Here is a 15,069-nt window from a genome sequence, read left to right on the forward strand (position 1 = left end):
CCCCCAAAAAACCACCAATATGTAACGTTGCTCATGATGGGCATGTGTGCTGAGTTTGGTTTAGATCCATCATCAGTAGAGTTCACAGTACTCTGGATGTCAGTGAACTACAGCTCCCATCATCCAAGGTCAGTACTCCCCCCTCAAGGAAAAAAAAGTCCAGCATGTAATGTATATCATGGTGGGTATGTGTACCAAATTTGGTCCAGATCCATTGTTGGTTGGGTTCACATTGCTCTCTGGATGTGGGTAAACTACAATTCCCATCATCCAGGGCACACACACACCCCCCCAAAAAAAACCGCCATTAAGTAAAGTTGCTCATGATGGGCAGGTGTGCCAAGTTTGGTTCAGATCAATCGTCAGTGGAGTTCACTGTACTCTCTGGATGTGGGTGAATTACAGCTTCCATTATCCAGGGTCTTTTCTTCTCCCCCCATCTCCCACAGAAAAGCTCCACTATGTCAAGTAGGTCATGGTGGGTAGGTGTGCCAAGTTTGGTCCAGATCCATCATTGGTGGGAATCACAGTGCTCTCTAGATATGTTTTCCACATACAAACATAGCCACATATATACAAACATATTTTCACTTTTCAGATTGGATTTATACCCTGCCGTTCTCCCAGAATGGGATTCAGTGTTCATATGGCTGTTCCACTGCTTACTGCCATTTGCATCTGCAGCTTCTACTGTGTGAGGAGTAGCTGTGTATTTTAATCCTCACATGAAAGTATCCTTCAAAATGAAAGTCTGGAAATTTCTCCACTTTGGAAAATGGAGTTACAGACATGTTGGAGTTTAACAATAATTACTGGAAGAGTGCTTAGTCCTCACAACTGTGTGAATTAGAATTTTCCATAGTATATTTTCAATATGGTCATGTCGTAAAGAGAAGCAAAGGATTAGACATGTGGCATACATTCCACTGGGAAGTTCTCCCATGCAAGCTTCACTGAAAGGAATGAGAGATACCTCAGAGGAGTGGTTCTCAACCTGTGGGTCCCCAGGTGTTTTGGCCTACAACTCCAGAAATCCCAGCCAGTTTACCAGCTGTTAGGATTTCTGGGAGTTGAAGGTCAAAACATCTGGGGACCCACTGGTTGAAAACACTATCTTAGAGGAATAATGTGTGTTCTTATCCAGATCTTAAACATTTGAGTGGAATTTACCCAGGAATGCCTCTTAGTGGACTGTGGACTTACATGGGTAACAAACTATAGTTGGCATTCTGTTGGTGTTTTACACACATATCATTTATATTACACATGTCATCATCCTTTGGGGGCATTAGATAAAGTCTATATTCAGCTCACAGTTACGTCAGCAGAATTCTGCCCATACAGGTGGACACTCTTAGATGGTGCATAACTGCAGTCGTCAGCCCACATTTGCGGTTTTGACTTTTGTGGTTTTGGTTATTAATACATTTGATTCAAATATTATCTCTAGGAATCTTTCATTCTTCTAGTGTGACTCTATGGTCAACTTCCTCTGATCATGCAGCAAGTTTTAGAGATTTCTGGAGAGAATAACTCTTAAGAAATCTCTAGCTCCTCAAGTGCAATGTTATGGTCAGTGGAAGTCAACCATACAGTCATGTTGGAAGACCTAGAAATTCCCAGAGAGGTGAGCTCTCCGGTTAAAAAAAATAACTTCTTTATTTTCAGTTTTTCACTTTCATGGAGCCCCTAACCCCTGTATTTTCAATTTACCTCTGGAATCAATGGAATTGTGGAGACAGCTATTACCAATCCTCCATTGCACAATGAGATATTACCCAGCCAAGTTTGTTGGTGCACAATGAGTTCCACAATATTGATATTCTGATATCCCCACCTAGGTAAATCAGTGTACATTTATAATATTTAAATACCAATTTGGATTTCAGTCAATGTTCATTCGCTTTTGAGAGTACTTGAAATCATTGGGCAGTGGTTCTCAACCTATGGGTCCCCAGATGTTTTGGCCTTCAACTCCCAGAAATCCTAACAGCTGGTAAACGCTAGGATTTTGGGAACTGTAGGCCAAAACACCTGGGAACAGGTTGAGAACCACCGTCATTGGGGATGGTAGGAATATTTGTTTAAAAGGTTGAAACAATCCTGGACCAATGAGAATCTATAGGAAACGGCATTATCTGTGCAGAAATACTTTCTTGCACAACAAAGCTGTTTCCTGAACTAAAAATTGTAATTATTCTGCACAAATTTTCCATATGGTTGATTTGCATAGAAAACTGATTTTATTGTTGAAGACAACATTTTCAGTGCAGAACATGCATTTTTTTCTGCACAGAAAAAGGCTGTGGACTGTGCAAAATAATCTTGTGTGAATTTTGTACAGAAAGCATCCTGAATTGTGTGGTTTTCACAGATATTTTCCAGTGTGAAAAATTATTACTAAAATTATTCATTGCTTCTTTCAAGAAGAAAATTGCATCTTTCAAGAAGAATTACATCCTGGTTTCAGTAAAGGTGGCTGTTACCATTTCCAAAAGTTTTAGAAATTAACCTTGAACTGTGTTGTCAAAGGCTTTCATGGCTGGAATAACAGGGTTGTTGTGTGTTTTCCAGGCATACATCCTGGAAAACACACAACAACCCTAACCTTGAACTGTAATTCTAAGCATACTTATTAGAGATCAAGCCTGATTAAACCCAATGGGAATTAGTTGTGAGTTAACATGTGTCAGCCCACACTTTCTCATCTTGAGTCTACAAAATGGAATGGAACATGGTTGACAGCTTATAATTTAGAGGGCTATAAAAATGGGATTAACAAAAATTGTGGAGAGTAATATCTTTGATAAAGTTATAGGCAGCAGGAAAAGTGCATTACATATGGGCAGATTTGATCAAGGAAGCCACAGATATGATCAAGACCTTATGCTAACAAGGAATCCTAGAGGTCACTATTTCATAGGGTTGTCATAAGTCAAAGGCCATAAGAATGGTATATATATATATATATATATATATATATATATATATATATATTAGAAAAACAACAACTTAAATGTATATACTCTCGTGTAGGTTTTAGCGTGTGTATTGTGGTATGCTAGTATATAGAGTATTTTCTTTACAGTCCCAACCGGGTACTAACTTATTGTGAAACATATAAAGCAAAACACACATAAACCTCCAACTGAAAACAGTCCACAATTATGGTATATATACAATTATACAACCTTATTGAGTAACCTATAAAGTAAAGCATACATCAAACTCAACGGAAAACAGTCCACAGGTGTTGTGTGTATGTAGAACAAAACTATGCAACAACAAGTAATCCCGGGTACACTGCCTCGTTTCGGGAAGTCCTTCTTCAGGTTGTTGTTATTTATGTAAGGTCTTAAATAGTCTTTTGATGTATGGTATTTTTCTTCTTACTGAGATTCTCAGAATCTTCTGCGGTATGTTGTGGATTTATTGCTGTCTCTTTAATCTTAATTACTTGCTTGGTCCTGCTTCAGTTCAAGGCTTTTCAATGTAGTCAATTTCTAAACATAAACATAGGTACATACTAATAGTAACTATGATGGTTATACCAAAATAGATATGTATAAACACCCCATATGTTTTCCAATTCTTAATCTAGTACATAAAAGAGTTTACAAAAATACAATTGACTTACACGTCGTTACTCTTGCAGGGCTCTGTGTTTTTTCTCAAGTTGCAAGTGCCCTATGGCTTGCATGGTAAACTGAAATACTCAATTCACTAAAGATAACAGGTGAAATCAATCCTATCATTCAGTCCTTTGGGGAATACAGAGTTTAATTTAAAGGTCCAGAAAGACTCCCTTTGTAGAAGAAGCCTTTTATTGTCTCCAATGGGTTTTACCTTCTCTATCACAAAGAACTTAAAACTCTCATCAGAATGAGCTTTTTCTTGAAAATGTGTGTATAGAGTAGAGTCTGTGCATCCATTCCTGATTCTGGATTTGTGTTCTTGTATCCGTGTTCTAATGCCCTAGAGGTCATCCCTACATATAACATATAACATATAACTTGATGACAGTTAACAAAGGATGATCATCAGTAATGAATGCCATTAAAGTCGCATTGAGATAGGCCAGAAGATCAGGAAACTGATTCACCAATATTATTTTTTTTACTTCAGTTGCAGAAGCCATAGCCAGCAATGCATTGCAGTCCCAAATTTGGTGCCCCGAGCATCTGGCTTTCAGAGCTAAAGGTTATCTCGTTCTTATGTACAAAGACGGTATACTGCTGGAAGCCAGATGGTGGGAAGCATATTGCATAACAAAGTAATCATCTGTGCATCCTTCTTCTGTGTCCCCAGAAGCATTTAGCTCTAAGGGCCCTTCCACACAGTCATATAACCCAGAATATCAAAGCAGAAAATCCCACAATATTTGCTTTGAATTGGGTTATCTGAGTCCACACTGCCATATATTCCAGTTCAAAGCAGATAATGTCGGATTTTATTTAGCTGTGTGGAAAGGACCTAAGAGAACTGTAAGTGGAGATTGATCTAGCACAGGAGAACTGGGACTCTTTTGAGATGGTGAAGAGTCCTGAAGCAGGAATAATTGGTCGGAAAACATTACAGAAAAGTATGCCAGTTCAGTTATCTGAACAAGTTACGGTATGTTCTTTTCCACTTGGTTTTTAAAACTCAGCTAAAATTATTGTATTGATTATAAAAAATGTTCAAACAGCTCTTTGGAAACATCATCGGACATTAAAATATAACTCAGGTCTTTTTGCAGCTTCAGATAATGTTGGAGATGGGTCAAACCAATATTAGTTGTAAAGCTTTAGGATTGGCTCTCATATATGCTCCCTACAAAATCCAGCCATAGAAAGATGGAAAGGAAAATATATGTTTTTGCATCTATGGCCCCTTCCACACAGCTGAGAAAAAATCCCACATTTTCTGCTTTATTTTCTTTATTTATTTATTTCCATCATTTCTATCCCACCCTTCTCACCCGAAGGGACTCAAGGCAGCTCACAATCCGGCAGAATTTGATGCCAATAAACAATGCAAAGGATTAAAACATGGGCAATTAAAACAATTAAACAGATTAGCAATATATAATAAATAAATGTAAAACAAAAAATGCAAATTACTTAAACCATTCATCTGCAAAACCTTATACATGAACCTTAATCCAGACTGCGTTGAAGCCAACAGAACTTATTCATTAAACGCTTGTTCACAAAGCCAGGTCTTCACTTTGAACTGGACTATATGGCAATGTGGACTCAGATAACCCAGTTCAAAGCAGATACTGTGGGATTTTCTGCCTTGATATTCTGGGTTATATGGCTGTGTTAATGGGCACTATGACAAAGCGAAGTTTTTAAGCAGACTTGTGAGCCTTCAAAGCAAACACACACTCATGTACCCACATATTTTTGTGTCTCCATGAACTCTGTAACACAGAAAAATGATCAATTTATTTGTAAATCATGCTTGCTTTGATGGGCCACATATGCTGTATGGCATTGTTGTATATTATTTAATTGTTGTTGATGCTGTTACTCATCATTGACTTCAACTTATGACATTACTATAAATGAGAGGCCACTATGATCCCAGGTCAGCAACTGAGTCTTGCAAACTCAGGATCATGGCTTCCTGGATTGAATCTATCCGCCTGTAATGTAGTATTCCTCTTTCCTGACCGTCTTCTACTCACATCATGCCATGATATGTCCAAAGTACAACAGTCTCCATTTGGGATGCTGTGAGTTTTCTGGGCTGTCTGGGCATGTTCCAGAAGCATTATCTCCTGACTTTTCACCTACATCTATGGCAGGCATCCTCAGAAGTTGTGAGGTCTGTTAGAAACTAGGCAAGTGGAGTTTATATATCTGTGGAAAGTCCAGGGTAGGAGAAAGAACTCTTGTCTGCTGGAGGCACATATGAACGTTGCAATTGGCCACCTTGATTAGCATTAAGTGGCCTTGCAGCTTCAAAATCTGGCTGCTTCCTGCCTAGGGAAATCCTTTGTTTATTTCAGTTTAGTTATCTTGGCTTCTAGTGAGAATACTGTGGAATGCAGTTCCTAAATTCTTTGTCCCTGGCCCCTTCTACACGGCCAGATAATCCAGGTTATCAAAGCATAAAATCCACATTATCTGCTTTGAACTGGATTATCTTAGTCTAAAGGTAAAGGTTTCCCCTGACGTTAAGTCCAGTCATGTCTGACTCTGTGAGTTGGTGCTCATCTCCATTTTTAAGCCGAAGAGCCAGCGTTGTCCGTAGACACTTCCAAGATCATGTGGCCAGCATGACTGCATGGAGCGCCGTTACCTTCCTGCCGGAGCAGTACCTATTTATCTACTCACATTGGCAAGTTTTCAAACTGCTAGGTTGGCAGGAGCTGGAGCTAACAGCGGCCGCTCACTCCGCTCCCAGGGTTTGAACCTGGGACTTTTTGGTCTGGTAGTTCAGCAGCTCAATGCTTTAACACACTTCGCCACCAGGGCTCTATCTTAGTCTATACTGCCATATAATCCAGTTCAAAGCCAATACTGTGTATTTTATACAGCTGTGTAGAAGGGCCCCCACTTTTAAAAAGCTAAGAGAAAAACCTTTTACACCTATTACAGGATGACTTCTACCTAATCTAGTTTGTTCCTTGCTTCTACATTTCCAGAAGCACAGCAATAAATATAATACGCAGGTCCACATCGAAAATCAAATAGCGAGTTGAATAAGCTTTTTAAATATAAACTGATTCAATGTTGTTTTATGTTATCAGGAATACTGTAGATAACAATACGTATAAACATGATAGTGCACACAAAGTGTAAAATAACTTTTAATGTATAATAGCCAGCACTTTCCAGCTGAAACAAATCATTGGATGTTTGTTATTATGAATGCTTTATTGAGTAAACACTTTCCTAAAATGATTTTGAAATGTTAAGGGATACAGGTGGAAATAAAATTGTTAATTTAAAAAAATGTTTAAATGATTTTGTTGTACTTGTACAAATATTTATGAGTTCTGGGTTTTCTTTGAATATTTGTTTTTACAGATTTTTGTAGAGTGTTTCTAACCTTCATAGCTGTTCCAGTGGCTTGTCTGAGTTACAAATTTTACCAAAGCATGCATTTCTCTGTTTACCGATAACATGAAATCAAAACTCTGTATAACTTTGTTTTTAAAGGTGTTACAACTATAAACAACTATACAGTATAATTGTACCTGAACATTACAGAAAAAATAGTGATTTCAATATTCTGTCATTTGATTCTAGTGATGTCTCTGGCTACAATACAGCATTTGTGAATGTAAAGAGTTTTACCTACTCAGCAGTTTTAAAATGCACACAAAATGATAACACTTCAGAATGTAACAAAATGTGAAGACACTTTATCAGAAACTATTTTTTAATGGTGGCGAAATTTTAAACGAACACAGGCTATGAATCCCACCCGTATTTATTCTGCAGTTATTGAGTTTGAAGACCTATGGCCTTCTGAAAACTCTTGAAGAAAATATCACATTTACACATTGGTATAAAGCAAATGTACAAGGATTGAATGAAATGTAATGCCTCCACCTTTGTTACTTGGGTTTGGATGGGAATATTTTAATAAATCAAACGCAGAAATAATCCTTAGAATGTGCTCTTTAACTACCACTGTTCATTTTCCCACATAATCACCAGACAATTGGATACATTTCTGCCAACAATGAACAAATTTTTGAAGCTGTCATGGAAGAAGTCGAGACTCTGATTCCACAACCAGCGTCTCACAGTACCCTTCATGCACAGATCTTCCGATAGCCAAGCAAAGTAATAATGTGACCCACACGTTCTTGTGAAATGCCAATTATGCTTGAAATTTCTCTCTGAGTGATACAACGATCGTCCTGAATCAATCTGTCAACCTTTTGCTTGTGAAACTCAGTGGTTGTTGTCACAGGACATCCAACTCTTTGTCACACAAGTCAGATGTTCCCACTTCAACATCTTTAAACTTACTCGCCCAACAATGCACAGTACTCACATCAACACAATCACCATAAACAGCTTGCATTCTCTGATGAATCTCCTTTGGGGTGACACCTTCGGTTGTCAAGAATTCAATGATTGCACAATGATTGCACGCATTGACTGACTGACTGTCTGTGCAGGGTTCCATACTTCGCACTTTTAACAACACAACCATTCAATGCTAAGGCTTCCCACCAAATGGAACTGTAGAGGAGAGTCTACTGAACAAGCCAGTACCTGCCGCATACCAGTACTGCCATCTGTTGAGGAGTTACCAAGGTGGAGGCATTACTTTTCATTCAACCCTCGTACATATGTAGCATTTAGTAAGTTTCCAAATGAGAGAAAGATATTTCCAAAATCTTAACTGATTCTCACACATTTCTTGAATGTTGGTTTGTGAGGTATGGAGTCAGCATCTTCAGGAAGACATTAGTTAAAATGAGTCCTTGTGTTCATACTGAGGAGACAGAGTCCAAAACGTCTTTGGCTCTATCTCATTTTATGCTAGAAAAAACAACCAATCATATAATTCCATATACAATTCTTTGGTAATACCTCAGTGGGTCCTACGCCTGAATAGAAATGTATAAGGCTGCATTTTAACAAAGCCGTTACAAAAGCCAAATTGAGGATCTGGTTGCTCATGCCAAGTTTAGACATGGTATGAACCCTGTACTCATGGGTACAGCACCATAGCGTTTCTGAGCATGGAAACATAATACTTCTCTATGAATTTTCTAGGTGTTTCAAGGCAATTTATAGCCACTTCCAGTGGAAACAATTCATTTCAATAGATTTGACTATTATTAATGTTTTCCTGTTTTCACAGTATGTCTACGAACATACCTCAGGCTGTGGCGCAGGCTGGAGAGCAGCTGCAATGAATCACTGCAATGAATCACTCTGACCAGAAGGTCATGAGTTCAAGGCCCGCTCGGAGCCTATGTTTGTCTTGGCTTTGTTCTATGTTAAAAGGCATTGAATGCTTGCCTATATGTGTAATGTGATCCGCCCTGAGTCCCCTTCAGGGCGAGAAGGGCGGAATATAAATGCTGTAAATAAAGTAAATAAATAAATACCTTAGAGGGGCTATAGATAAGGTAAAGGTTTTCCCCTGACATTAAACCTAGTTGTGTCCGACTCTTGGGGGTTGGTGCTCATCTCTATTTCTAAGCCAAAGAGCCAGCATTGTCTGTAGACACCTCCAAGGTCATGTGGACGGCATGACTGCATGTAACGCCATTACCTTCCTATTGATCTACTCACCTATTGATCTACTCATATTTGCATGTTTTCTAACTGCTAGGTTGGCAGATGCTGGGGCTAACAGCGGGAGCTCACCCCACTCCATGGATTCGAACCGCTGACCTTTTGGTCAGCAAGTTCAGCAGTTCAGCGGTTTAGCCTGCTGCACCATCGGGGCTATACTCTAATAACATTGTTTACCTTTTCAAAGCATGTAACATGAGCAGTGAAATTCTGTTCTTGTCTACTAAGATCAACTCAGTTGAGGTCAATGGAAAGTATAAGACTGCAGTCTGTGGGCGGACATTTACCTGCTTGGTTAAATCTCTCCATTTACTACACCTAGCACACTAGTAACTGGGAAGTAATGGAGTAGAGTTTTTCATGTAATGCATCCATTCCATTTCCCAATGTGTACTCCCAAATGTTATCTCAGGAACCTGGTGAAATCAACAAATAACCACGTGGCAGCATAAATCCTAACAAATCCAAGAAAGGAGCTATCCACAAAACCTATAAAACATTAGTTTTATAGCATAGGGTTGTCAAGTTGTTTCTGATGTATGGGGAGCCTAAGGTGAGCCTATCATAGAGTTTTCTTGATGCAAATTGTTCAGAAGAGGTTTGCCATTGCCTTCCTCTGAAACTGAGAGATGTGACCTTTCCCTCTGAAAACTGTTAGATGGTGTCATCATTTAGCAAAGCCTTTTTACAGAAAAAGAAGATTATCTACAACATTTGTCAGGCTATTGAATGTCCAGAATCTGTCTGTGTAACCTCTCATCTTGGAACACTTTCATAATTGAGCATCTTTAAGATCTTAGTGATCCAAGGAACTGCTGTTTTGATTTTAAGAGTGGCATTCATACACCACTTGCTTACCAGCCATTCAGTACAGCTTATAGTTAGAAAGCAATGTGCAAAAAATAAAATAAAATGGGGAGATCATTGCTAATGTGTAAGGTTTGTTTTTATGTTAGTGCATATTCTCAAATCAACACAGACAAACTTCAGAAAATGTTACACTCCAGAATATTTTTTTTGTATTACCATCTGAGGCCAGGAAGAAAATAACTTTTTCCATTATGGTATTCAGACTGGTGGCACAGCCAGTCCAGAAAGGAACATCTGACCTATTTATTGCTCACTTTGCATTGGACAAGTAACATGTCTTATTTTAGCATGAGCTAAGCATATAAGACATGAGGTACCACCATGAAAAAGTGAGAGTCTCTGTACTTTAGGACATTTATCTGGCACATTTCAACTAAACTGTATTCTTTGACTCCATAGCAAACATGGGCAAATCTGCAAAAAAACAAAACAAAAAAAAACCCCACCACCTTCCTTTCTTTAAAAAAAAAGCATCCCTGAAAATGTTTTTAAGCATTATGTACTGGCCAGAATCTATTAGAACATCTCTAGAAGATGGAGAATTCCTGGAAGTATTTAGTGTTTCCAATTCCTTTTAAAATTTTTATCCTATTCTGTTGCATCCAGTCTGAAATAGTGACACTAATGCTTAGCTGTGCCCGGCCACGCGTTGCTGTGGCTTATGGGAATCGATGGCCAGCACCAAAAAATGAACAAACGTTGGAATAGGAACATATACATTTAGGTATTTTAGTAGTTATACACTATTTTAAGTCTTTATCGACCAATTGTGTGTTGATTAATCGGCTCTTTTTCCTCCCGTTGCCGTTTGGGCTCCTTTTCTCTCCCTTCGGCTTCTCCTTCCTCCCTTCCTTAGGCTGTAAATTGTAATTTTTTTATGATTTATAATATTCTTATAGAGTTTATTGAAAAACCGCGAAACAGCAAATCCGCAAAAAGTGAACCACGAAGTAGTGAGGGAACACTGTACAACAAAACATGTCCCACAGCTTCCACTGCCTCAGCCTCTCAGGGACATAGGGGTTCATTGTATGGTACTTTGTTATAACTTCCCTCCAGTACAGCACAACCTTCAGACTATGTGTATAAGGTGTATATGAAACATCAGTGAATCTTGCGTTTAGACTTGGTCTCATCTCCAATTATAATTATACGTAAGTATTTCAAAATCTGAAGGGGGTGGGAATCTGAACTACAAAACATTTCTATTCCTAAGCATTTCAAATAAACTATGTTCAAACCCTATTAATCATTAATTCAGGAGTTATAGTCAAAGTCCAAAAGTGCTTCAGTAATATTACACTAGTGAAGCACTCGGATCATTTTGTTTAATGCTATCATTCCTTTTTCCCTTGCTTGATTTCTGTTAAATCTGAGTCCTGGAAACACAAGTTGTGTTTACTAGCAGCAACCATTTTAGATAATTCCAAGAATGTAGAAATACAACTGGCAGATGATGCATTTCATTTTGAATGAAGAAAATGTCATGTAAGTCTCCAAAATAAAAGCAGAAAGCAGAGATGGAAATTCTATGACTTGTTGACTAGGGATTTTTCATCCATCTGGAGAGCCTTATTAAATAATTCCAACTAGACTAGACCAGCTGACCCAGTTACGAAATAGCAACTCAACACTGCTGTATTGAGTCTAATTGTAACTATAATACAATCCAGGCTAATTAACTAGTAAATAAATATTAAATGTATTTTATAGCATTAAAGAATAGCTAAAGATTTGCATCACTACATTTAACTGATTTTGCTTTTGTTATGGAAATATTTATTCCAGATATGGAAATAATCAGGGTCAACTAACACCTCCCAACAAAGGATTCCCCCAGGTAGGAGGCAACCAGGCTTTGAAGCTGCAAGGCTATTCAATGCTAATCAAGGTGGCCAATTGCACCATTTACACTTGCACCATTTACACTCTAACAGACAAGAGTTCTTTCTCCCACCCTGTACCTTCCACAGATAAATAAACCCCACTTGCTTAGTTTCCAACAGACCTCACAACCTCTGAGGATGCCTGTCATAGATGCAGGTGAAACGTTAGGAGAGAATGCTTCTGGAACATGGCCATACAACCTGAAAAGCTCGCAGCAACCCAGAAATGTTTATTACTTTATCATTACATTTATTCATTTATTCTTTTTGCATTGTGTTAAGTTAGTTTTAATGCACTTAGCACAAGAGTGGAGATGGAAACTTTTATTATCAGCATATATAGCATCACAGATAGGTAGATCTATTGGGTAGGGTAGGTTGGAAGGGAATGAGTAGACCAAGGTGACCTAGTAAACTTCAACTTGCTCTAATTAGTGCACCATAATGGCAGCCAGGCAACAAAGGCATCCCACAAACACTGTGTCAAAGAAATACAGCTGAGAAAGAACTGAGAGAAAATGTTTTTTTAAAAAATCTTTTCTCTTGGCTACTGCTAAAGGAAGTGGTAACCATTCCTTTCAGAAGGGCAAGTTCTCATTTCCATTTCCCTTCTGGCTGCTACAACTGGGACAAAGTTAGCATTCAGAGGAAAAATGAACCACATCCTTCTGATATGAACTAACTTTGCCATGCAAGTCAAACCACAAAAGGAGAAGAGAGCATATTAAAAACAATACAAATGCAACCGATCTATTATTATTATGTCATATGTATTTATATTCTGCTTTCCTCTCTTAAACAAGCATCAAAGTGGCTTATAGCACTGAAAACAATATAATTTACAATTTAAAACGGACCACATATACAAGATCTACAGTAATATAGAACAGCTGCTTTGAGTATGATAAGACAATAAATATGCTTAGAATCACAACCCCAAAGAAAATAGTTGTCACCACTGACAAAGAGGCTATTGATGGTTTTCCACATTTATCTGATATATTTGATCCCCGTGTCTTTTTGTTCTATTTCATCCCATGTTTCCTCTCCAGAATACTGAGGGGTCATCCTGTAGGGATGTTATCCTTATTTCTTCAATTTACTACTGTCATCAATAGCAATAGATGCTTTTTCAGAACTGTTTAAAAAAGATATGCATGTGAGGAGGAAGTGAGGAGTCTGTTTACCTATTTACTTATTTATATTCTGTCTTTATCTCAATATTGGGATACAAGGTGTCTCACAATATAAAAATCTACATAAAACAACAAATAATATAAACATTCAAAGTCAACTACATCATCATATTTGTTGTTGCTGCGGCCTTCAAACATTTCTGACCTATGGTGACCCTAAGGCAACCTTATCACAGGCTTTTCTTGAAATATTGCAGCATACAATAAAAAAGTCAGTCATTATGGTAAAAATCCAGCACATACCAATTAAAGGATCTTTTGCAACAGCCAGTTAGCAGTCAAAGTCCTGTGTAAACAAAGAGGTCTTTACACATTAGAGAAAAAAGAGCAGAAAAAGGGCCTCCCATGGGAGAAAATTTTAGAGCCTGGAGCAGCCTGCCGACCAGTCTCTCCCCATGTCCTCACCAGACATCCTTGTGATGGTAATGGGACCGCAGGAAAGTTCTCGTACAAGGAGCTTAAACTTGAACAAGCTTGTATCGTGATATAGTCCTTCAGATAGTTTGGACTTAAGACAGAGAGATCTATCAGATATAAACACCACTTTTAATTGTACCCAGAAACAAACTGGTAAGTAGTGAAGAAGTTTCAACAAAGGATTTACACATTTCCTGCTAGCCAGCCCTTTTCAGCAGTCTAGCTACAGCATTTTGATTCACTGGTTTTCAAAGGATGCCCCATATAGTGTGCTACAATAATCCAAAGGGGATGGAATGATGTGTCACCACTGCCAGATCTGGCATCTTCAGACACACTAGCATTAACAGTGCAAAGACATTTCTGGCCACAGCTGAGGCCTGTGCTTCCAGTGTCATGGCTCAGCCCAAGACGACATCCAAGCAACAAAAACCTGAGATTTCAGGGGGACAGCAACCCAACCAGCACAGGCTGAATCCATTCCTTGATATGTCTTTCAACTGACCTGCCATGTCTAGATGAAACTGTCCCAAACATCCCAACACATCTACCCATCTCTTCCTCACCTCTGGACTGACAATCTTTAAATTACATGCTTCTCATCTACCCTTATCCACCCCCATTCCCATTTCCAGGTAACAAGTGCTTTTCATCATAGATAGGGACCTAGCCTTCCATTGTAAACATTAATGTCAGGAAATTAGGGGAGGATTTGGTCACCCTACAAAAGATGCTATGTGTCTCTGCATTCACTGTACACTAAATAATACACACGCAATATAGTACTTAGATGTTGTATATGTATAGCATAAGAAACATTCAAGGCTGTCATGTCCACATAAACACTTGAAAGCAGTATTCTCTGTCTCTTTTTACACACACACATAGAAAGAAAAACATAGACGAGACAGGGCAGACATATGGATGAACACATACAAAACTGTCAGGAACTGCCAATTCTCTGATTCAACTGATATTCCTTACTGTTAAATGACCAGAAATCAATCTGACCAAAGGTGAGAAAGTAGAGGAAGTGGAATTGGAGCAGGAGGAAACACTGACATTTTTATTTGCATTGTCTTCATCAAAACAGACATAGCACGTCCTTAATAAAAGCAATGCTTTCTGTGGATGCATGGGAGAGAGGAATCACATTCAATATGGAATGTACATAATCCTGTTGATATCAGGGATTCCAGAAATGTAGTCTCAATTAATTGGATCAAGGTGTGTTTTGTCTGAACTGCAAATAAGAAAAACCAAGACCTATACATGACTGACTCCTGGAAATGATCTATGCTGTAATATGGAGAGCTTCACAATTTGCTGCTGGGTGCAGAAATCACCTTCTTGCTCCAAATACCCTGGATAATTATTGGCAATCTCAGATTGTAGGAGAGTTGCTGAATAAAGTATTTATTCAACTCAAGTTTGAATAAT

The 15,069-nt window shown here is 38.4% G+C and overlaps 1 long non-coding RNA gene across 1 annotated transcript; it reads right to left on the reverse strand.

Annotated features, from left to right (window-relative positions):
* Positions 1 to 3,033: 3,033 nt before the first annotated feature.
* On the reverse strand, positions 3,034 to 3,698 carry LOC134298277 (uncharacterized). Its single transcript, XR_010005276.1, has 2 exons — positions 3,638 to 3,698; positions 3,034 to 3,503 (listed from the first exon to the last, which is right to left on the reverse strand). It is a non-coding gene; the product is annotated as an uncharacterized LOC134298277 (long non-coding RNA).
* Positions 3,699 to 15,069: the final 11,371 nt, after the last annotated feature.

This window comes from Anolis carolinensis, chromosome 4 (assembly GCF_035594765.1).
Source record: "Anolis carolinensis isolate JA03-04 chromosome 4, rAnoCar3.1.pri, whole genome shotgun sequence".
Classification (NCBI taxonomy): domain Eukaryota; kingdom Metazoa; phylum Chordata; class Lepidosauria; order Squamata; family Dactyloidae; genus Anolis; species Anolis carolinensis.